This window comes from Mesocricetus auratus, unplaced genomic scaffold (genome assembly GCF_017639785.1).
Source record: "Mesocricetus auratus isolate SY011 unplaced genomic scaffold, BCM_Maur_2.0 Super-Scaffold_100676, whole genome shotgun sequence".
Taxonomy (NCBI): Eukaryota; Metazoa; Chordata; class Mammalia; order Rodentia; family Cricetidae; genus Mesocricetus; species Mesocricetus auratus.
Genome location: NW_024429266.1, coordinates 39,407,510 through 39,431,959, shown reverse-complemented (window position 1 = coordinate 39,431,959; position 24,450 = coordinate 39,407,510). Strand labels below are relative to the sequence as shown.

At 41.9% G+C, this 24,450-nt stretch overlaps 1 long non-coding RNA gene across 2 annotated transcripts in view; it reads right to left on the bottom strand.

Annotated features, from left to right (window-relative positions):
* Positions 1 to 541: 541 nt before the first annotated feature.
* LOC106021230 overlaps positions 542 to 24,450 on the bottom strand; it is a 34,230-nt gene continuing 10,321 nt past the window's right edge. The window contains exons 2-4 of one of the 2 annotated variants that reach the window (XR_005873732.1): positions 9,307 to 9,407; positions 3,336 to 3,715; positions 542 to 599 (exon numbers count right to left, since the gene is read on the bottom strand). This is a non-coding gene — a long non-coding RNA (uncharacterized LOC106021230). Of the gene's footprint in view, positions 600 to 1,754; positions 3,716 to 9,306; positions 9,408 to 24,450 lie in introns of those variants that run through there. The other variant, XR_001196551.3, reaches the window with a different exon arrangement.

Genomic DNA, 24,450 nt, shown 5'->3' with positions numbered 1-24,450 from the left:
ATGGCTAAAATCAAAAACACCAAGGACAGTTTATGCTGGAGAGGTTGTGGAGAAAGGAGAATACTCCTACACTGCTAGTGGGAGTGCCAACTCATATAGCCACTTTGGAAATCATTATGGAGATTCCTCAGGAAAATAGGAATAAGCCTACCACAAGACCCAGCAATTCCACTCTTAGGCATATATCCAAAAGATGCAAATTCATACAACAAGGACATCTGTTCCACTATGTTCATAGCAGCATTATTTGTAATAGCCAGAACTTGGAAGCAACCTAGGTGCTCCTCAATTGATGAGTGGATAGAGAAAATGTGGTACATTTACACAATGGAGTACTATTCAGCAGAAAAAACAATGGAATCCTGAAATTTGCAGGCAAATGGATGGCACTAGAAGAAACCATCCCGAGTGAGGTAACCCAGTCACAAAAAGACAAACATGGTATGTACTCACTCATATATGGATTTTAGACATAGATCTGGGGAGTGCCAGCCCACAATCCCATGGCCAGAGAATCTGGGGAACAAAACCTTCATCCAATGGCTTGTGGAAGCAGAGGCAGACTCCAACAGCTAAACACTGAGCTGAACTCAAGGATCCTAGTGACAGAGAGGGAGGACTGATGAGCAAAGGGATTAAGACTGGGCTGGTTTAACCCCCAGAAACAGCTGACCTGACAAGGGTTAGCTCTTGAACCCCAGACTGATGGCTGGGAATCCAGCATGGGACTGATCAAGACCTCCTGAATGTGGGTGTCAGTGAGAAGGCCTAGGCAATCTATTGGGCCTTGGGTAGTAGATCAGTATTTATCCCTGGCATACAAATGGACTTTGGGTGCCCATCCAACAATGAGTGATGCACTCTCAGCCTGGACTCTTGGGGGAGGATCTAGGCCCTGCCCTGGATGAAATGGCAGACTATGGACATCCCCATGGAGGGTCTCACCCTCCCTGGGGAGATGAGGGAGTATTCGGGGGTTGGTGGGAGGGCGTGGGAGGAGGGGAGGGAAAGGGAGAGGGGCCTGGGATTGACATGTGAAGCAACCTTGTTTCTAATTTAAATTTAAATTCAAAAGTAAAAATTAAAAAAGGAGATAACTATTGAATATTTCCCAACAATTTCTGAAAATCACTTAAAAGATTGTAAATTATCTTTTTTAATTCTCTAAATTGAGGTTTAATTTTTATTAGAATATAATATATGTCCCAAATAACTTTTGAAAATTACTTAAAATTTGTAAGTAGTCTTTTCCAATCTAACCGGTAAAGCTCTCACTAGCTGACATGGCCTAATTTGCATCTACACAGACACCTTTGTGGGTGGAGCCTAACAGAGGGTGGCAGTTTCTTGAGGCTACTCAAAAACCTTTTTCAAATCATATATTAACTATCAGTTTCTAGATTTTATTTTTTAATGATAAAAATTTAGGAGGATCTCTGTATCCTCTCCTCTGCTAAAGTCTATTAAATAATCCATACAGATTCTCTTGGCTCCTAGGCCATGCTGTAGACTTCTTTCCATTGACTGGCTCTGAAGGCTTAAATCTTTCATTTTTCCTGTTAAGACATTGACTGACTGGATGCTCTTTTTAACTATACCCAAAGCAATTTAAGTGTTTAACCATATTTAAGGCAATCCTAGTAGTTCACATTTATGTAATCACAATCGTATTTCATACATACCGGTGTGGCCACACCATACATACATAACAAGCACACATCTCCCATCCCTCTTTTTGCCTAGTTTATGATTAGTTAGTTGAAATGAAACTTTTTAATTGAAGCTTCTTGTAACACAGTAGCTATAGCCAATCCTTGAATTATGAGCATCCAAAATCTGAACAAATCCAAATTTATTCATGTTGTCTTTCTTTCTCTGTAAGGTCTTAAAATAGTTTCTGACTGGCTGTATTAATTTTCTATACATTTGTCTGGGCGTCAGCCATGGCAGCAGCTCTCAAGGCTGCAAGCTTCCTAGGCTTTGGCCTTAGCTATCCTCACCTTTGTCCTTTGGGCCTGGCGTGTTGTATTAGCACTCTTATAAGCTACTTGTCTCAATTAAAAGTTTAACACCTGTATCTCCCCTTATTTTGGATGATGTTTGTATTAGCCTAGAGATAAAATTCTGAAATAACTCCTTAGGTCCTTGCCTGCTCTTTCTTAGTCTGTGTCCTGGTAGCGGGAAGCTTGTCCCAAGTTCTCTTGGCAGCTGTGTCAACCTGTGCATACATTGCTACCTCAAAACTTAACTGTTGATCTATATCTTTGTATTGCCCTTCCTCAGTGAGCACCTCATAATAAACCAGAAGGTTTGGGGCTCTATTTTTTTCAGCTATGTTTTGACACTGTCTGTAAATTCTGCTTTCTACAACAAATTAGTTCCCTTCTGGTACACAGGCCTTGGCTGTCAGCTTCCAATCTCCTGGGGGTAAGGTTTCTATAGCAGTATTTTCTATTAGCATCTGGACAAAAACCGCTGTTGGTCTATACTGAATATGAGCCATCTTTAGTCCCTTGAGCTGTTTAAATGGTATTGGTGTGCACTCTCTGCCTATGATTCCCTGAGCATCCCCATGCTCTGTCATAGGAAATGTCTGAAATCCCTGTACATCTTTTTCTTTGTTTGCCACTTCTCTAACAGTAACCTGCACTGGAGACATCTGACCTGCTGCAGCTGCCGGCAATGACTCGTGGGGTGCTTGTACCCTAGGCTGATCTAAGATTGCTGCTGCCTTAGACAAGGAACATTTCTCTGATCCGAGGAAACTTGAGAAGTTCTTATCTCCTGTGAGCGATTCCACTAAATCTTTCAAGTCTCTTACTCTGCTGAATTTTACCACTAGGTTTCTGCCTTTCTGTATTTCTAGTTAAAAATGAAGGATGTGAAGACTCTCCGTCCTGATACTCAATGACTCTCTCTTTATACTCATCATCCCAACCTCTCTGCCCTTTACGTTCTTTTCACGTAGCCTCTCCTAGTAGGTGGAGGTCTCTGCTAACCGCTTCAGGGGCAGGTATTTTATGCTGTCCTTCTCGTATGCACGGTCGCAACTTTTGCTTCCCCAAGCCCTGGTGCAGCTCTGATACAGCTGGGTGGCTTCTGCAGGAGGGAAGGATCCTCTTAAAACTTTTAAACTCTAAAATTTTCTGCACTTAGTTTTGCTTTATTTCAACTCTCCTGGCTATTAAAATATATACAAGTAAACATATGATCATCTGACCAATAATTTTCTGTTTCATATATCTAATCATATACGTTAAGATCCTTAATTTTAACCCTTACTCCTCGTGTCTTGAGAGATGTTTTGAGTCCCTTAATGAACAAATCTTGCTTACTAAATGTTTGTCCCATGGCGTGAGCTTAGGTTGCTCTGCTGCGTTATTCCTCCGGATCAGACTCACAGGCGGGGTAGAGCTGTGGCGATCACTGCGGGTTCTTCTCACAGCCATGCGAAGCCGTGGCGACCTCGGGTCTGTCTCACTGCTGAGTGGGGCCGTGGCGACTCTTTGCAAGTCTGTCTCACAGTTGTGTAGAGCTGTGGCGACTTCTGCAAGCCGGTGCTTACCCCCATAGGGCGCGGTGGCCCAGTGAACGCGGGCAGGCCTGCCCCCTTGGGCACAGCAGCGTTCCTGGGATTCTTAGGGTTTTCAAGCGGGATTGTTGGGTGCCGATCTGCCCTGTCCAGCAGGGCACAACGGGGGTTGAGCCTGGGAACCTGGAATGACGGGACAAGAGAAGGTGGCAGCAAAACAACATGGCTGATCAAGCTGCATTTAATGAGAGTTTTTGGGGTAGGGGATGAGGCAGAGGAATGCAGGACAGTGAGGGAAGGGTCTTGCCTAGTAACCAGGCCACTGAAGGTGAGCAGGTAACAGGTGTTGGCAAGGTTAAAGAGTAGTAGAGGAAGGGGATTAAGTGATCTAATTGTAGAATGTTTCATTTTTGCCATCAGCTATTTCCTGTGAGCCCAAGTTCTATTAATTAAGAAGCTGGGGAGGGGATGGACTATTCTTTAAAAAGGCTGGCAATATTTACAAAAGGTTCTAAATAACAATTTTCGCTCCTGACAATTATCCATCCCCTTCACCCATTAGTGTGATCTGCAAATATCCATTGTCCATCCCCTTCATCTATTAGTGTGAGCCCCAGGTCCCCAAAGCACTCAGGCAGATACCGTCTTTCCTGTCAATTTAAAACTTGGTTTTGAGGTCTATGCAATTTTACTCTGTGTGTGTGTGTGTGTGTGTGTGTGTGTGTGTGTGTGTGTGTGTGTGTGTGTGTGGTGCTAGGGCCTTGTGTAGCTAGACCAACACTGCACCATGGAGCTACATGCCTCGTCTTAATTCCACATGTTGAATATGCTTTGGCACCAGGAATGGTCTTCCCTTTCCATAAGGGTGTAGCAAGACTCATTCTGCTCCCAACACCTTCAAGCTTCCCATTTCTCTCAGCTGTTACCTCTGACAACACTGGTTTCAGCATTTAAGTATGTGCTTCCAAGGACATTTTGATGATTTCCTGTGTGCTTTGACTCGCAACCAGAGGGACAGCTTTTAGAGCAGAGTTTTCTATAATTGCCTTGAGACATACAGCAGGTCACACACTTACAGGGTGGGTTCATCCAGTGTAGACCCATCCACCCATGGAGCCTGCTTTTCCTTTCCTAGGCTTTCCTGCTATGTGGTCACCTGCCAGGGACAGAAAATGCATGGTCTCCCCCAAGGAGCACATTCCACTTCCAGACAATTATAGTTAGAGCACAAAAATCTCTCCTTTTCCTACTGAACTAGCCACGACCATAATTTCTGCCTATGGGCCCCATTCTGTCCATCAGGGCTGTCCGTACTCGTCAATCTAAACCTTACTTTACCCAACTTCCAAACATCTCCAAATGGCTGAACACCACTAACTCAACCCTCCCCTCCCCTCCCCTCCTCCCCTCCCCTCCTCTTTCCTCCCCTCCCCTCCTTCCCCCTCCCCTCCCCCTCCTCTCCTCCCATCACCTCTCCTCCCCTCCCCTCCTCTCTCCTCCTCTCTCCTCCCCTCTCCTCCTTTCCTGTCCTCTCCTCTCCTTCCTTTTCCCCTCCTTCCTTCCCTTCCTCTATACATGGCTCTGAAAGTGTCTCCTCCCTCCCTCCCTCCCTCCCTCCCTCCCTCCCTTCCTCCCTTCCTCCCTCCCTCCCTTCCTCCCTCCCTCTGATAAACACATTCCTTGTGTTTCCCTTTTTTTGAATTTCCTCGAAACACCCAATCCCTCCTGTGCCCTCTGTATCCTGGGCTGTGTCCTTTGCTCTGGACCTGGCTCTCCCACACACCTGGCTTCCTCCATGTCACAGGAATGCAAGGAACAAACAATTCCCCTCCCTTCTTCCTCTTTTGTTTCCTTTCCTCCTCTCTCTTGCTGTAGCTTTTGTTTCCAAACACTATGGGAAGATAAGCCAGATAAAAATGATAAAAACTCTAAAATTACAAGAATAAACATTTATATTTCTGTTTCCAAGGCCATCATTTCTGACTTCTGAGAAAGTGAGGAAAAAATCGTTGCTTGCCAGCCCACTACTTACTTCTAAACAAGTGGAACTCACCAAACATGTTTCCATTTCTTTACTGCAATGACTACTATTACTATTGTGTATGTGTTTATGTCTACAGGTGCACACACGTATACACACGAGCATGGAGACCGGAAGACAAGCTCAGAAGCCTATTTTTGAGACATGATCTCTCATTGACCTGGAACTTGCCCATTAGGTGAGACAAGTTAGCCAGGAAGTCCCAGGGACCTGTTTTTAACACCAAGGTTTGGGATTACAAACCTGGCTTTTTTCTGTAGGTCCGGGGAGTCAAACTCAGGTCTCCATGCTTACATAGTGGACATTTTACTAACTGAGCCTTGACCTTTCTTTCTAGCCATGCCCCCTTCTATTACCAACCTCAGATTGTATGAATCTACTCTTTCAAAAAATAATTCTTCCCCAGAATGCAATTCAGGCAAAACAAGGGCTTTCATGGTGTTATCTACAAAGGCTTCCAGAATACAATATATCTCTACTAGGTTTGTCTTGTCAATCACCTTTTGACACTTTCCTATTCCCCTGTGAGACTTCTTTGTTTTCTAATGGATGTTTATTGACCAAATACTTTACACTCCATAAATTAAATAGTAGAAGAGCTCAAGAGTTCCAAAAAGGTCAGTCTAGAATTAAGAATTTGGTGACTGAAGCTTTTGGGGAATAGATGGGAAATCTATAGCCAAGTGATCAAGGGAACTTTGGGTAAATCATTTGTGGAGCAAGGAGAGAAAAAAGAAAAAAGTCTTTTTTTTTCTTTCTTTTTTTTTTTTAAGTGTAAGGATGAAAAGCCAGGGAATGCAAACAGAAAGAGGAAGCAATCAATGTTTCAAGTGTTTCAGACAGCTTGGGTTTGATAAGGGAGGAAATCTGTCCATTGTTTATTCTAAAAAGTCATTAGTACCTTGGTAGGACAGTGTCTGGACTGTAACAGGAGGTGGGGCAGACACAAATTTCTCTTTATCTGCATTGGGGTGTGATACACCCCAAATGAAGCCCAGGTTCTAGTGCCATGCGTAGTCTGACTGATACAGTAAACTGGGGTCAAGAGCATGGTACCACATTAAAGTTGGGGAGGAGGACTGTGTTAATTATTATGGGTTTGGGGGCACAGCACTATTTAGTGCACCATTCAACGGACTCATGTGCAACATAATCTGCTTTTCTGTCACTTACGTGGCACTTTCATCTGTAGCAGCAGAAACTCATGATTTCCCATCCTAAGCTCAAAATTCTACTCAGTTATAGTTTGTATTGGTTAATTAAAATTTTTTAATGATTTAGTTTTGTTTTATGTACATTGGTGTTTTGCTTGCATGTGTGTGAGGGTGTTGGGCCCTCTGGAATTAGAACTCCAGACAGATGTGAGCCTCCATGTGGGTGCTGGGAATTGAACCCAAGTCCTCTGGAAGAGAAGCCAGTGCTCTAACCACTGAGCAATCTCTCCAGCCCCTATATTGGTTAATATTAGTTCTTTGTTCTAGCTTATGGAAATCTTTGGCATACTTCTGTCATCTGGTATACTAGCTGTTCTCCTGGTCTCATTTCATCTATACACTTGCTTCACTTATCTTTGTTTCTATCCAAGTTAGCAACGTCAAGTCCCACGCTCTCAGGCAGGAGCTGGGGGTGGTGGTGGAGGAGGAAGACATGCCTGGGTCTGAGGCCAATAAGAAGTGTCACAATGCTGATATGAGCAGACCCAAAGCTAGGGGAATTACTTTCATAGCAGAAATTGTTCAAGGAGGGGAAGGGCAGCAGCTAAGGTGTGGTGTGGAACCCAGGAACAAAGTCAAATCACTACCTAGATGAACAGATCCAATACAAAGAACAGACCCGGAATTTAGAGAAAGTAAAGAATCATCGAAAGACAGCAGGTTTGATGGGGGGAATGTACAAGCTGGTATTAACCTCCTAGGTTTCTACTGGCTGTATTTCCTCTCTTACATGTGCAAAGGCATGAGTCCTTCAAAATTCCAAAGGCTTTTGGATAAAGAAAAGCATGGTACAAGACATCTCTTCTAGTTCCTTTCTAAGGGTTTTCGGACCTTTGTGTGGGTGGGTTCTCAGGTAAGCAACTCTGAATTCAGCTCATTAGTGTTACTATTTCATCCCTATTCCTTGCCTGTGTTCCAGCAGATGATATATCCCAAGGAAAGCAAGGAAGAAGGAAAGAGTACCACTTCCCTCAGTATCCTGTGCTATAGTCCAGTTTTATTTCCTATCCTGGCATTCCATCCAGGATTAGCTCTGTGGTGCTGGGGACTGAAGCTGGGGCTTTGCACATGTTAGGTGAACACTCTCTCTCTCTCTGAGTCACCTCTCCAACTCTTGGTTTTTTGAAAGAGGGTGCCCTTTTGTAGCTCTGGCTGGCCCTCATACTCATTATCCTCCTGCCTCTGCTTCCTGGGTGCTGGGATTACAGTAGTATGCAACAGTGCTTAGCTTGTGATCCATATTGTTTTTTAATATGCATTATAGCTAAAGCTGAAAACAAAACTGAGAACTGATGAGGATGATACCATGACTCTCAGCCCTCACTGGTGATAATGCAAAATGTCATAGTCATTTTGGAGAACAGTTTACCATTATAGAGTTAATCATCTGAGTTAGTAATACTACCCCTAGATATCTATAGAGAGATGAAATCCCTTTTTCATATAAACACTTATTCCCATGTGCCTATGGTCGTCATCTTTGTAACTTTCAAGAGTCAGATATCCCTAAATGTCCTTCATCTGGGGAATTGACAATGGAGCTGAGGCACATCCGTGGCATGGAACACTACACAACAATAAAAAGGAATGTTCCACTGATATGCCCAGTAACAAGAATGAATCTCGGAGTAACTTGGAAGAGTGGAAAGCACTAGACAACATAAAAGGCTACATACTGTGTGATTGTTTTTATATGATGTGGGGAAATCTGACTGTTAATTTGATTGTTCATTTCCTTGAATTGAGACATACATCAGAGATTAGCAAATTGTACCACAGGGTGTGTCCATAAGAGCATGACTAGAGACAACTGATTGGATTATGAAGTCTCTAATACACACATATACATATATATTTGGGTTTCTGTTGTTTTGCTTTGTTTTGGAAACAGGGTTTCTTTGTGTGGCTCTGGCTGTCCTAGAACTCACTCTGTAGACCAGACTGGCCTTGAACTCACAGAGATCTGCCTGCCTTTGCTTCCAAAATGCATGAGCCACTACCTCCCAGTAAGTAATAAATATTTTAACACCTAAATGGATTAAATTTTTTAATTGATTACAAGGTAGTAGAATGTGGAAGGTGGGGCTAAGTTGCAGGAAAAAAAAACATTGGAATCATGTCCTTGGGGGGTATAACTTGACACATCTCCCTGTTGTAGCTCTGTCTGCTTCCTGTTGGCCAGGTGGTAAGCTGCATTACCTGGCCACCCTTGTCATTATGGACTGGAGCTTCCAAATCCATGAACCCTTTCCTCCTATTCTCCCCATTTTTCTAGTAACAACTATGCAAAACCAGCTGATATGGTGTAGGCGGTACTTTTCTGTTACTGTGATAAAATGTCTTGGCCGAAGCCAACTTAAGTAAGCGTTTAATTTGACTTATGTTTCCAGAGAGCCAGATGTCTATAAAGGTGAGCAAACAAAGCTACAGGAGCAGGAAGCTGAGAGGTCACATCTCAACACAGGAAGCAGAGGGCACACACAGGAAGTAAGGTAAGATTATAAACTCTCAAAGCTCACCCACAGTGATGAACTTCCTCTAGCAGAGCTTCACCTTATAAAACCTCCATGACCTCCCCAAATAGTGCCACCAACAGGACCGAGTGTTCAAATCCAGGAGCCTATGGGGAACATTCATATCATCACAGCAAGAAAATGTAGATCACTGGCTGCCAGCAGTTGGGATTACGGTGAAGGGCTGGCTGGGCAACGGCACATGAGGAAATTTCAGGTTAAGCTGATTATAGTGGCTGCACTATGACTGTGTAATGTCAATACTCATTAAACTATGTATTAAGAAGGTTAAAGGGTATAAAAGTATCCATTTTTCTCCTATGTAAATCTTACCTCAATAAATCCAAGACAGGGTTTCTCTGTGTAACAGCACTCTCTGTCCTAAAACTCACTCTGTAGACCAGGCTGGCCTTGAACTCACAGAGATCTGCCTGCCTCTGCCTCCCCAGTGCTGGGATTAAAGGCATGGCCACTACCACATCTGACAATCTAAAATGTTTTAAATCAAGTATTTTAAAATATTTTATACAATAAATTTATTATTTGAAAATTTCATACATGTTTACAATGTATTTTGATCATATCTACTACCTGTTCTCCTAAACTTCTTGTGGACACTTCATGTTCTCCTCCTAATTTCTTTTCCTCTTTTTTAAGGAGGCCACTGATTCTAATTAGTGCTGTCATACAGAGACACCCATGGGAGTATAGTCAACCTACAGTGGCCACAATGCCAATGAAAAAGGACTCTTCCCTTCTGCAACAGACCTCAACTGCCAGTCGTAACTCCTTAGCAAAGGGTGTATTAGTTTGAGTCTCTCCCCCCAAATAGCTTTAAATGCTCCAACAACTGTTAATGAAGAATTGTTAACTGTATTATGAAAGGTTTATGTAATCTGGCATTACACAGCTGTATTGGACTTGATTATACTTTTTGTCTGCCCAGCAGCTTATTAATATTCTCTTTTGTGAGGGAGAAGAGCTTAAAAATTCACCATCTTTTTTGTTCTTCTGTTTTGTTTTGTTGAATAAAGATTTCATTATGTTGTCCTGGATGGCTCTGAACCCTTGATTCCCCCTGTCTAAGCGTCCAGAGTTCTGGGATCCTAAATGTGTGCTTCCATGCCCAAGGAATCTACCTGCTTTTGAGTTCAAAGTCAGTAGCTTCCTTTTGCACTGTTCTTTACATCTAAGGGCATGGGTATACTCTAGCAGTGAGACACACACAGGAATTCCAATTCCAAAGATTTAGGCTCTGGCTACCTATTGCAAATCCACTGAGCATGCTTGCTTAGCAGAGTGACAGCCAGCTCTCACAATGGCAGGGACAGATGGCCAGCAGCAATGTTCCTCCTCTAGAGTTGATAGTACAACTTCTTCAAGCCGGATCTTAGGCTTTCTAAGAACACATTCACAGTCACTGGAATTTGAAATTAATTTCTTAAGCCAAGAACAATGACTGACAGAGCAAGTATTACAAATTATGTTTCCTCCAGACTCTTACCTTCTGGATAACAACTATGCCATGGGTGTTCTGCCTTGGGACATCACTGAGATAAGTGACTTTGTTCTAGGGATGACAGTCACTTCACTACTACATAGAGGAGAGGGGTGTCATTATTCGAAGCAAGACAGAGCCTACTTATTCATCTACATGAAGTGGATTCACAGTCTCCATCCAGACCTCAGGAAGCCTGTGCTCTCCAATCTCACAGTTGTCACAAACTTCAAATCACCAAGAAAAGCCATGTGCATCTCTGCCATGCTATTTTATTTCCAATATGTAGTGATTTGGGGTGTAGCAACTTTAGAAAGATGTGTTAACAGATTTTATTTATGTGGGGAAACCACAGCTATGTTTTAAGAAACATCATAAGAATATTAGATATACACATGAAAAACCCCTGAAGAAAGCTGGTGAAGTGGGAAGGCCAGGCTGGACCAGTGGACTTGCAATGGTAGCTGTGGCTTTCTCTATCTGTCACTCTATGCCGTGATTAAAGGATGAAGATGTGTACTCTCTGCTCTGGATCACTCTATGCCGTGATTAAAGGATGAAGATGTGTACTCTCTGCTCTGGAAAATGACTTACGACAGTCAGACTTTGGGCTTTGAATGAGTGAGGAGTTTATCAGATGCATGTAAGCCAAAACAAAATATAAGTAGTAAGTGATGACAGGCGGATACAGATATCAGAATACTATTAGATCAAATACTCAAAACAAGCAGCAGGAATCAATTGGGGAAGCCTGTTAAGGCATTTAGCTGGTGTTTCCTTGGGTGAGGCTTCCAAGGAAAAGAACGAGTAACAGTAGAAGGGCAGAGGCTGGAGAGATGGCTCATGGGTTAAGAGCACTGGCTGCTCTTGCAGAGGACCTGGGTTCAGTTCCCTGCACCCACTCAGTGGTTCACAACCACTGATAATTCCAGTTACACAATCTGGCCTCTGTAAGCATCAGACACATACATGGTCCATAAACATACATACACATACCAGGAAGTAAAATAAATCTTTAAAAAAATGTCAGGAACCTATAAACAAATCAGGAGCTTATAAACATCCAGCAGAAACAGACTCTGCTCTTTGGAAGAAGGGGCAGAAAGAACGTAAGAGCCCAAAGATGAGAAAGTGCTGCGAAATATCCCGTGGACATGCCACAGCTGCTGACCCAGGAATTCACTCAGGTTGCGGTTACTTGCACAAGACCTGCCCAAGATCAAGCCAGTCAAAATACCTGCACAGATGGGAGAGGGCTCATGAGGGGACACCTGTAGTTGAGGAGCTATTGGCAGCTGATGGCCTCTGTGGGGAAGCAGTCAATTTTCTTTGGGAGTAGGTTATCCATGCTCCAGTAGATGGCCTCACACCCAGGTACATGTGGACATCCCCAACTGGATACAGTGAATTATTATTATTGTCAGTGGTGGTTGTGGTGTTTTTTTGTTTTTTGTTTTTTGTTTTTGTTTTTGAGACAGGGTTTCTCTGTGTAGCCCTGACTGTCCTGGAACTTTCTCAGTAGACCAGGCTGGCCCTGAACTCAGAAATCTAACTTCCTCTGTCTCCTGAGTGCTGAGTTAAGATGTATGCCACCACCATCCAGTAAGTGAATTTTTCTTTATTTCAGAAAAATAAAAAACGGAAGAAGAGATGAATTTGGGAGGGAGATGTGTTAGGGGAACCACAGGGGAATTGGAGGAGGGAAGTCAGGGTAGAGATATGATCAAAACTCTTTGTAAACAATGATGAAAATCTCAAAAATGAGTAGTATATTTTTTTAAAAATGTGGATGACATTCTGATGTTGCCTCTCATATTTCTCTATGGCACCTTCCAAGCCACTTTGCTGGCACACTCCTCCTATCAAGAGAAGCCAGGCATCCAAACATGACAAGATACGACAGACTTTCCAGGTGGGAATATGAATGCTGGAGTTGTATTTCCAGCTGTGTATTACTGAGGTCTGCTATGAAAGACAGTTTAGCCCGTTTCCATTTCTTGATACACTTTAATAAATTAAAAATACAAGAAGACTCATATTCAGAAAGCATGTCATTCCATGCTGTGGAAACACAACAGATGGTATTTGAAGTCTGAAAAACATGCTGAGTTTAAAATTTTTCACCTGCGTAGTATCTTTTGGTGCCCAAATGACTTCTTTTTAATGCCAAATAATGTTTAAAGCCATAAAAAATAGAAATTTCTTTTTGTTAGGGAAAAAGTTACCTTAAGATAAAGTTACTAGGTTCTATTAAGGAGATGGGATTAAACATGTAAGCCAAAAGCAATAAAAGCAATAACAAACAAAAAGCCAAAGCAAATAACACGTATAAGCAAAAAGCACCTAAATATGTTTCTATGAACAGAAGAGATTCAAAGATCCTCTTTGTAATTCAGCAAACCCATAAAAATCGGAATGGTATGCCTTTACATCTCTTTCTCCCAGCTACGGAATACTCATCATAGTAGCATAGACTTGGTTACACTTAATTAAAACTGGTGATCCTTTACAGACGGCTGCCACTGAGAAACTTCTTCGAAAAATCTTCACCAGAAGCAATAGTGCTGCAGTAAAAGCTTTCAGAGAGGAGACTGTCACATTTTAGGTTTGTCTCCTTGTTACAGTTTGGGTCTGAAGTGTCCCCTAAAAGGCTCGCGCCTCATTAAGGGTTTGATCTTCAGGCAGTGGAATGGAGCCTGCTGGAAGGGCTGCCATGGAGGGGATGTCGGAGGTCCTAGCCCCTCCTCTTCCGTTTCTTTGCTTTCCTGAAGCCGCAAAGTGAACACCTCTTGCCCCCAACCCACTTTCCAGCCACTGCCTCACCGGCCGCAGAATAACAGAGTCAATCAACCATGGAACTGAAACCTTCCGAACTAAGAGCCAAACAAACCCTTCCTTTTATTATCATCGTGCTGGCCCCCAGAGCTAACACACTCTGCCTATCCTGATTAGCGCTAGGATGTGGGGTAGTTGGGAAGTTTGCTTCTCTCTCTATTATCTCACTGCATCTTTGATTTCCAGCCCCAGGCCTCTAGCGTTTATTGGCCCTGTTCTCTCGGCCTTTTTTAGATGCCCAGATAAAATGCGATACACTAGAGGCTAATCTGTCTCAGCAGAGCTACTACAGGTGTAGTGAGACACTACTTAAACCTTGGTCAAAAAGAGGGGACTTGGGAAAGCAAGAAGACTCATCAGATTAAAAAAAAAAGGCTCTTGCCACAAAACCTGAAGTTTGTTCTCCAGAACCTACATGGTAGAAGAACCAGCTCTGAGGGTTGTCCTCTGACTGTTACATGTACAAGACAGCTGTGGAACATACATACTTATTGACCCTCCTCTTTTACACAAATACATACACATACACATGAAATACATCTCAAAAAATCCCTGGGACAGAGAATTTGTGAGGTCTAATTTGGAGCAGGCATTGATCTCCAATTAGCTATAGTGAGGGAAAGACGACATAGAAAGTGACAATATTTCCAAACTTATCTGAACTCAGAACAATATTCACCCAAGAACAATATTCAAAATTCCTGAACCTTATTTTGGTGAAAAAACCCAGTCATGACTATTGTGGAACTTGTTGTACAAACCAGGCTGACCTCAACTCACAGAGGTTCACCTGCCTCTGACTCCTGTGTTCTGGGATTAAAAGTGTGTGCCACCACCACACCTGGCCTTTTGGAAGTTGCAGGTAGCTTTCATTTATGTCCTTCATAACTTTTCAAGATATCAGTTTGGGATGCTCTAGTCTAAGTTACTGTTTTCAAAGAGCAATGGATCATGGGCTCGAATTGCTAGGGTAACGGATGAGTGAAGAGCAAGATTTGTGCCTGAGAAAGGTGACATTGCAGCTGCGATCTAATTCCATACCAAGAAAATATAATGGCTACCTTGACCAAAAGGAACTCTGAATCCAAGTATTGGCGGCACGAGGGTGGCTGTACATCTCCCATCTCTGCTTTCCTCGTCAGTGTGCTAAGGCCCAGCTGGAGAACCTGGAGTGAGCGCATCTTGAGATCTTCCATTTAGTTTTATCTGCAGAGATTCTTTATCTAACCAAGACCGCGTTTCCAGTTATGGGGAAAGAGCATTGACATATTTGCAGGGGTGGGGTGGGGCAGTATTAAAACCACCCCAAAGACCTTATACAGTACTTATATAAATAATACTTATAGCAAATGCAGAAATCCACAGCTAGCCATTGGGCTGAGCTCCTGGAGTACAATTGAAGTGAGGGAGGATCGATAATATGAACAAAGGAATCAAGACCATGATGGGAAAACCCACAGAATCAGCTGACCAGAGCTAGTGAGAGATCAGTGACTCAGGTCTGACAAATGGGGAGCCTGTATAAGACCTAACTAATATAAGTGACAATAGTGTGAATGGGACAATATATGAGGCCACTGGTAATGTGTCCAAGATCTAACACTAATCTACAAACTGACTTAGTGGAGCCCATTCTATATGGAGAGATACCTTGTCCAGCCTAGACACAGGGATGTGTGGGAGAGGGGAGGTGCCTTGGTCCTGCCTCAACTAGGTGATGGAACAGACTTAGTAGACTTCCTAGGGGAGGCCTTACCCTCTCTGAGGGGCAGATGGGAGGAGGGAGGGGAGTGGGGAGAGTGGGAGGAAAGAAGGGAGATGGAACTGGGATTGGAATGTAAAAAGTAAATTAAAAAATATACAAACAATAACACACACACACACTACTCCTAAAAGCATGGAAAGGTGGCAAGGAAGAAAGACTGAAAAGTATTTATTTGAATTAAGATGAAGAACTGAAAAAGAAAATGTCAGAATTTCAAGAAAACTTAGTATGTAAATTTGAGTTCAGATCCCAGGTTTTCAAAAGATTCCATTGGTTCCTGCTAACATATGATCATTGGATTAACTAGAGAAAACAGATGAGGGACAAAACAGAGGGCTCTCAGGTGGTGTGTGAGCAGATACATGACCACCTGTGACTCTGGCTCCTGGGGTTCCAACATCTCTGCCTCTGCAGGAAACTGCACTCATGTCCACATGCATAATTAAAAATAAAGTAACATTCTTAAAAAAGAAAGAATATTGTCAAACACAAAAACTAAGTACTAACAGATGAATGCACCACTAGCTATTGCTCTTGTGGGGAACATATTGGCTGATGAAGACACTAGCAGAACAAGCCTGACAGCCTGTGTCCATCCCAGATCCCACATGCAAAGCCAGCTGTGGTGGTGCACATCTGTAATCACAACATCCCTACAGCAAGACTGTAGGTAGAGTGTGCTCAATGCTTCCAACACACACACTAAATGAATAGTTACAGACTTTATATAGAGACATAATCCTTTTTTTTTTCTTCACAAAGAGATCCTTTATTAAGTGGGGAAGAAAAGTTTCTGAGTCAGGCAGAAAACAGCAGGGAATGACCTGGCAGGTGTAATTTATTCATTTATTTATTTTACATCCTGACCGGTTTCCTCTCCCTACTCTCCTCCCATTCCCCCCACACACATCCACTCCTCCTCTGTTTCTGTTCAGAAAGGGGCAGGGTTCCCATGGGTATCAATAAAGCACAGTATATCAAGTTGTTGTAAGTCTAAGCACCTCCTTATATTAAGGCTGGGCAAGACAATCTGCTATAAGGAATAGGTTCCCAAGAGTCAGCCAAAGCATTAGGGACAGTCCCTTCTCCCATTGTTAGGAGTCCCACAAATAGACTAGAGATACATCATTAAGAGACCATCTCCTCTAGAGTGAATCACTTGAAGGAAGGCCTCAAGGCTTCTGCCTTGCAGACATAAAAGTAATGGAGCCAGAGACCACTGACTGAAACCTCCAAAAGAAGGAGCCAAAACAAAAATAAACAAACAAAACAAAACCCAAAATACTTCATTTCATTAAATTGTTTCCCTCAGGTACTTCTCTCTACAACAGAAAGTCTAATTAATGGAAGGGTTAGACTTAATTATGTTCAAGAAAAAAGTCTCAGATATTGAAAGTACAAAGAAGAAATTTCTTCCCAGTGTGAGAAAGGGCTTTCTAATAATTGGAATAGTTATAACTGGTTAGTATTGAGCAGAATAGAAAAACATTCATCATTAGAGAAGACTTAACCCAACACCAGTAATCCTGGAAACGCTAGCATTGGTCTTGCGTTGGTGTGGAGTCTCATGGATTTTAGGGTGGAGAACTTAATTTTTATGGTCTTTGGGAAAAGACAAAGTGCTGTAGAACAGGCCATTCGAACTTGTAAATATAGTGATCTATCATTTCTCTAATGTAGTTTCTAAATCAGCACTGCCCAACAGAACTGAATCTCACATAATCTAAAATTTAATTTGACATGAAAAGTAAAAACAGGTAAAATTTAGTGATGAAAGTTTACTTAACCCAATCTATCTAAAATAGTCATTTAAATATTTAATCAATGTTTTTTTGTTTGTTTTCGAGACAGGGTTTCTCTGTATTATTTTGGAAGCTGTCCTAGAACTCGCTCTGTAGACCAGACTGGCCTCAAACTAACAGAGATCCGCCTGCCTCTGCCTCCCGAGTGCTGGGATTAAAGGCGTGCGCCACCAATGCCTGGCAAACATTTAATCAATGTTAAAAATCATGATTTTACTTTATTTTAAAGGTACACTTTTATTTATTCATTTTGTGTGGTGTGTATGTGTATGGGCATACACTGCCACAGCATGAGTGTGGAGGACAGAGGACAATTTTCGGGAGCTAGTTCTCTTCTACGATGTGGGTTCTGGGAACTAAACTCAGGTCATTGGGCTTGGAAGCAGGTGACTTTACCTGTTGATCCACATCAATGACCTTATTTTACACTTTTAACAAGTCTTTAGAAATCTAGTATCTTGGAAGAAAATTCCAAAGTATGTTTGCACTTACCAATTAACTATATTTCAAATGCTCAATGGCCACATGTGGTTAGTGTCCTGTGCTGGTCTGCATAGTTTTAGCATGTATCATTAATGAAAACATTAATAAGCTTTGTAGGTTTCTGAACTCCAGGTTCCCTGGCATCCTTAGGGAAATGATACGATGGAGAAAGACTTCCATTTAACAAATACACATCCTTGTTTCCTTGGTTGACAACACTAATAATTTCCATGCATTCTCCCCAAATCTATTATTAAATATATCAACCAATTTTGCAGACTACTAAGCTTTCTTATCAACTTCTAACAGACTCCCCTTTTCCAAAGTTGGAACAGTAAATAACTGTCCTGCAGATCTGTTTATGCTACCATCCTAGGAGCCCCTGCAATTACTGATATAGCTTTTACTGTTTACTAACTGCCTCTCTCATCACCATGGGACTTAGATACTCACAAGGGAAGCTGCCTCACTGCACTTCCAGTAACACATTATCTCTGCGCATCTCATGCAGAGAGAAAAGAAAGTCATGATGATAAAAAATGACTCCTTTTGCAACTATTAGCTTTTCCTAGCAAAAATAATGAGTGAATTCTCCAGGATCCCGTTATTTTTCTTCAGCGCTAGGAGTTTCAATGAACAAACTATATACAATAATATTTTGATGGGATTGCTTTTCACAATTAATCCATTTTTTTAAATGTCTATGAATGTATCAAAAATTCCCGCTTACACCTTACCAAGTAAGCATGGCTGAAGGACACCAAATCAGGACTTGGTATGGACTGCCAAGTGACTCCCGGTGACTATTGTTCTCCTTCCAAGTTACAGATTCCCTTGAGTTTAAGGTTAGGCTCACTGAGAATCAAATCCCAAGCCTTGTAACGAGATGTGACCAGTTCATAACTCCATTAGAAAAGGATGTGAAGAGACGTTCAACTTCCTGTTCACATCCCTTTCAAAGGAAGCTGCTGGCTTTCCTCCTCTCTACTATCTACCTTCAGGCTGCCTGGGTTTTTTATGACACTGGTGAGCCTGTTGTCACATGGGACCTTTCAGTTGATGGGACAGCAACCTGAGTTCCTAGGTGAACATGGAATACATTTGTCCCTAAGTCCCGGATTGCCCACTCACTGCACTGATTTGGACTCTAAAGGATTTGGGGTGATGAAGCTTAAATCTTTAAATAAGACAAAGTGCTGTAGCATAGGCCAATTCAAGCTTTAAATGCGGCCGTCTGTCATTTCTCCCATGTGGCTTCTAAATCAGCACTGCCCAACAGAAATGAGTCTATTGTAAGTTAAAATTTAATTTAGTTCACATGAAAAGTAAAAAGAAACAGCTAAAATGCTAAGTCTTAGCTGCTCTGAACAGGGGAGAGCTCTTGGACCCCGGACCCGCAGCAGGGAGGCCAGCATGGGACTGATCTGGACCCCCCCCCCCCCCCCCCGAATGTGGGTGTCAGCTAGAAGGCCTGGGCAACCTGTGGGGCCCTGAGCTGTGGATCAGTGTCTATCCCTGGAATACAAACAGTTATCGTGTGCCCATAGCAGAAAGAGGGATGCTCTCTCAGCCTGGACTCTTAGGGGAGTGCCTTGACCCTACCCTGAGGGAAATGTCAGACTCTAGATATCCCCTATGTGGAAGGAATTGGCAATAGGGTGGGAGGCTGGGGGGGGGGTGGGGAGTGCGGGAGTAGGGGAGGGAGAGGGAGCTGGGATTGACATGTGGAGCAGGCTATTTAAAATTAAAATAAAAAGTGACAAAAATGTTAAATCTTTTTGTGAAGGTTAATACCAATTGCCTATGGGCATGCTTGTGAGGAGTTGTCTAGATTGAGGTCAATCTCTGAGAATGTCTATTGGGATTATCTTCGTTACATGGATTTATGTGCGAAGATCCACACTAACTATGAGTTGGACAGTTCCCTGGGCGAGGGATCCTAGAGTATATGAAATGGGAAAGGCAAGCTGAGAATCAGATGCATTAATTCATTGCTCTCTGCTCTTCATAAAGGATGACATGTTCTCTCAATTCCTGTGGCAGTGACTTCCCCACCATGATGGTCTGTAACTTGGAATTGTGAGCCAAACAAACCTCTTTTCCTTAAATTGCTTTAGTGACAGTAATGGGAAAACAAATCAAGACAAACTGATATCTTTGGAGTCTCTTTCTTCCAGGGCATTTTTTCATTAAAAATCTCCTATGACTACAAGCTTTGAGCAGATTGTTAGTATTAAATGATGCAATTAAGTATCTAAGATATATTTCTTTAAATTAAAAAGAGTTGTCAAAGAGTCATCATATCTGTATAACTCAATGAACATGAAGTTGAGCTGGTGTCTTCCACCCCTATTGATTAGTACTTGTAATACTAGGAGGTACTCTGCATGCTACCAGAGAGAAAGGTAAACACCAACCCAGCTTCAAACCCTGCAGTCTCCAATGATGACCTGCATGCAAGATACATTACTGCGAAAGTGGCACACAGTTTATGGGAGTAACCAGCCAACATCTGACTGAATTTAAGGCCCAATCCCTGAGATGGAACCCATGCATGACACTTCTTGGGTGGCCAGGAACATGAGACTAGATAGGCCAGTGACTACAATTGTTCTGCTAAAGGAGCATAGCAATAAAGTGACTCCTGATGACAGTCTTTTATACCCACACATCAGTGTCTTGCTCAGCCATCACCAGAGAAACTTTCTCCTACAGTACGTGGGGGGGGCCAGAAGACCCCCAACAGGACAATGTACAGAGACCTTGTGGCACTTAGTCCTACATGGGATGTCTCTATCAAATCCCCACCCTCAGGAATCAGGGAGCATGTGAAAGAGGAGGCAGAAAGATTGTAAGAGCCAGTGGGGATGGAGGCCACTAAGGAAACAGGGCCTTCTAAACACAGCAGGACTGACACACAAAAGTCATGGAGACTGTGGCAGCAGGCAGTCTCCATGCACAGAAGGTTCCAGCACTGATAGAGGAAGTGGACACAAGCCCTCATCCCTAACCCAGAAGCTATCTTCAATTGAGAACGGCCTGTTTTCTTCAGTGGAGTCTCACTAGATACACAACTACTCTTAAGGACAGACCCCATTCCTAGCAGTAGATGGCAACACAAAATGAACTCAATGGCCTCTTTGAGGTTCCTTGTCTCATAATGCTTTTTCTGGGCACTCCTTTAATTTTTCCCCCTCCCTTCCTTTTTCCTTCCTTTCTTCCTTTCCCCTTACAGGTCTTTTGCAAATATATTATAGTTTCTGATGGTGTGCTTCTAATGGGATTTCTGTGTGTGCAAATGTGTCAATTTTTTATTCTTTTTCTTTGAGTACTTTTGTTTGTCTTATCCTATTCCAGTTTGTTTGTTATTATTTCATTTTATTATTATTTAGAATCCTGTTTGTATTCTAATGAGAGAGACAAAGGAAGGACATGGATTTGGGTGGGTGGGGAGTTCTGGGAGGATCTGGGAAGTGTTGGCAGAGGGGAAATTATAATCAGAATATATTGTATGGAAAAACTACTTTCAGTAAAAAAGACATAAACGCTATCATATGGATTAACAATATTTCTGTAATCATTTATATAGGTAATGAGGCTCACATTCCATGAAATGTAATCAGGTATCATGTACTTGCTTCCAAAAGGACTGGTCCTTGGAGCACTAGTGTACAGTGAGTGGCAGGAGACATGGTGAAGTAGAGACATTTTTATAATTACCCCACGGGAGTGGATGTCTACTTTGCCTGTGTACAGAGTTCACTGTAATTATTTGGGAGAATAAAAGGAACTTCATAGGGAGCTGGAGAGCTGGCTCAGAGATTAAGAGCACTGGCTGCTCTTCCAGAGGTCCTGAGTTCAATTCCCAGCAACCACAAGGTGGCTCACAACCATCCATAATGAGATATGGCGTCCTCTTTTGGCCTGCAAGGATACATGCAGACAAAACAGTGCATACATAATAAATAAATCTTTAAAAAAAGAAACTTCATAAAATGACCTAGTAAAGTGCTGTCTTGTTTCCTATGTGTTTAATTTGTGAATACAGATGTAAATTTAATTGATTAATTTAGGGTGACATGGACATCCTGAAGTAACTTGGTAGATTTCTGTAGGAGTACCAAGTCTTCAGGTTAAGAACCACTTTTGGGGGGAGGGTTGGCAGTTTGAGGCAGGATTTCTTTGTATAGCCTTGGTTGTCCTGGAACAAGCTTTGTGGACCAGGCTGGCTTCATACTCACAGAGACCCTCCTGCTTCTATCTCCCAAGTGCCAGGATTGAAGGTATGTGCCACCCCCACTATATTGTGACCATAAGTATCATTTTTGGTGATTGGTAATGCTCAAGTCTTTTATAATTGGCCTCATTTGATGTCCAGAGTCATGCACTTACAACTGCCTGTCAAACAGACACTTCAAATTTATCATGTCCCAGTTGAAGATATCTTCTTTTCCCTACGGCTACTCATCCTATGGTTGGGTGGCAACATGATTTAAAAACTTGCTTTAAATAATAAAGATGAAAGTGATTCATCCTAAATTGCTACTTATCAACAAAAGCTTGCTGAATACCTGAAGTAATGGATGAATGGAAAAATTGATCAATGATGACGAAGACAATAGACAATCACTATTGAGAATGATGTAGATGAGCCTATTTTCAACTCTATACACTGTTGCGTATTTATTAGGCATTTGTTAGCTTAAGGGACAATGCTAAAGTACAGATTTCATTAAAAGTTGAAATTTGACAATATTTTCAGGAAATTAAGAAGCAGAGTTGGTCAGAAAGTACTGTGTGTTTCAAGCAATGCAAATATAATTTATTGAAGTTTATTAATTTTTTTGTTTTTTTGTTTTTTTTTTTTTTCGAGACAGGGTTTCTCTGTGGCTTTGGAAGCTGTCCTGGAACTTGCTTGGTAGTCCAGGCTGGTCTCGAACTCACAGAGATCCACCTGCCTCTGCCTCCCGAGTGCTGGGATTAAAGGCGTGCGCCACCAACGCCCGGCTGAAGTTTATTAATTTTACCATACAATAATAGCTTCCCTAAGATTTTGCTCCTAGTGTCAGCCTCGAAGATCTCAGCATGGCTTAGACACAGTAGCTACTAAAGGACACTCAGGAACATGGAATGTTCTGTTAAGTTTTAGGTCATTAAATTTGGCAGTGTCACCTCCCTGACCTCTCTGTTTTTTACTTGCATTTTGTTGGTGAGGATCTTGGCTGCTTTGTGATTTCTGTGTTTATCCTGTGTCCTATCAAAGAGATCTCTCCCTGACCCTGCTCCAGGTTCTGAGCCTTGTAACTGGGAAGAGGAGAGTCAAGTTCATAACTAAGTTAGTGAGATGTTTTTCATTGTTTACAAAGACTCATTTAGAGGTACTGTCAATATCCTATAAATCAAATAAATATTACCAGTGGTATAAAGTTTGTATTGATTTCAAAATTTTATGTGTAGGGGCGTTTCATCTGTTCGTATTTTGCCCACCACATATATACAGTGCCCCTAGAGGGCAGAAAAGGATGTTGGGTCCCTTGGGACTAGAATTACAGATGGTTGTGAGGCACCACATTGGTGCTGGGAATTAAACCCAAGTACTCTGCAAGAACAAATACTCTTAAACTAATAATAATGACATCTCTCCAGCAGCAAGCTCAGTATTTAAACTTTAGAGTTTTGCTTTAGTTGGTAAGGCAGTAGAGAATACACTCACTCATAAGAAGTATTGATGAGGCCAGGTACTGGGCGATTGAAGGCTAGATTGCATGGGTTTGAAACTAAGCTCTATTATAGGAGATGAGGGTTTCCTGGAACCTTACTTTTTGTTCTTTTGGAAACAAGACACATAACAGCACCTACTGAGATATTATACTGTTAGAGGATGAAAACGAAGTACCCCATGCAGAATCATTGTGAAGTTCATTAAGCACAAACCATTATTCTCATGCTATTCCACGGAAAGAAAGCATGAGAACAGAGGCCAAGGCTGTGCTTGTCTAGATGAGGAAAGAATGGAAAATATGGAAAGATAACGATTTTCTTATCTGCCCATGTCAAAATACTCCCATGACTACCACTTTGTTCATTATACCACAAATACCCAGTGGGTGTTTTCACCATGAGGTTAAGCTCACCTTATTAATATTTATTTATTTATTTTTAACACAGGATTGCATTTTGTAGACCTGACTGGCTTAGAACTACTTCTATGTGTACCAGCCTGGCCTCCAGCTTGTGATGATCCTCCTTTCTCTGCCTTCTGAGTGCTGAGATTACAGGCATAAACTATCATGCCTGGCTGAGTAAATATTTATTAAATGATTTATGTATACTGAATATTGTTTTATAAAAAATAACAAAAAGTTGCTGTTTCACCACTATTTATGTGGTACAGTCTGCCATAAAGCAATCTTTTTGCGCACATTTTTATTTTTAATGGTGAGTTCTGATTCTTTGAAGTGAATAATAAACTCATTATTATGCATTGTTCATTAAATTGTTGAAAGCAATTTTATCAGAAAATTATTTTTACTTCTTGGTCCTTGGAAAAGATTTTATTATGGAGACTTGTGCTTTAGACTCAAATGGGCATAATTTTCAACTAAGACTGTGTCCTATATTTTAGCATTCTTTGCTGAAGAAACTTATTTTCCCTTGTAGACGATGTTAACTAATTCTGATTAGTGATTCTCCTCTGCTCTCTTCCCCCTGGCTTGTTGCCCACCACCCAAAACCTTCCTGTAGTTTATGGGAAGAGAAAGGGTCTA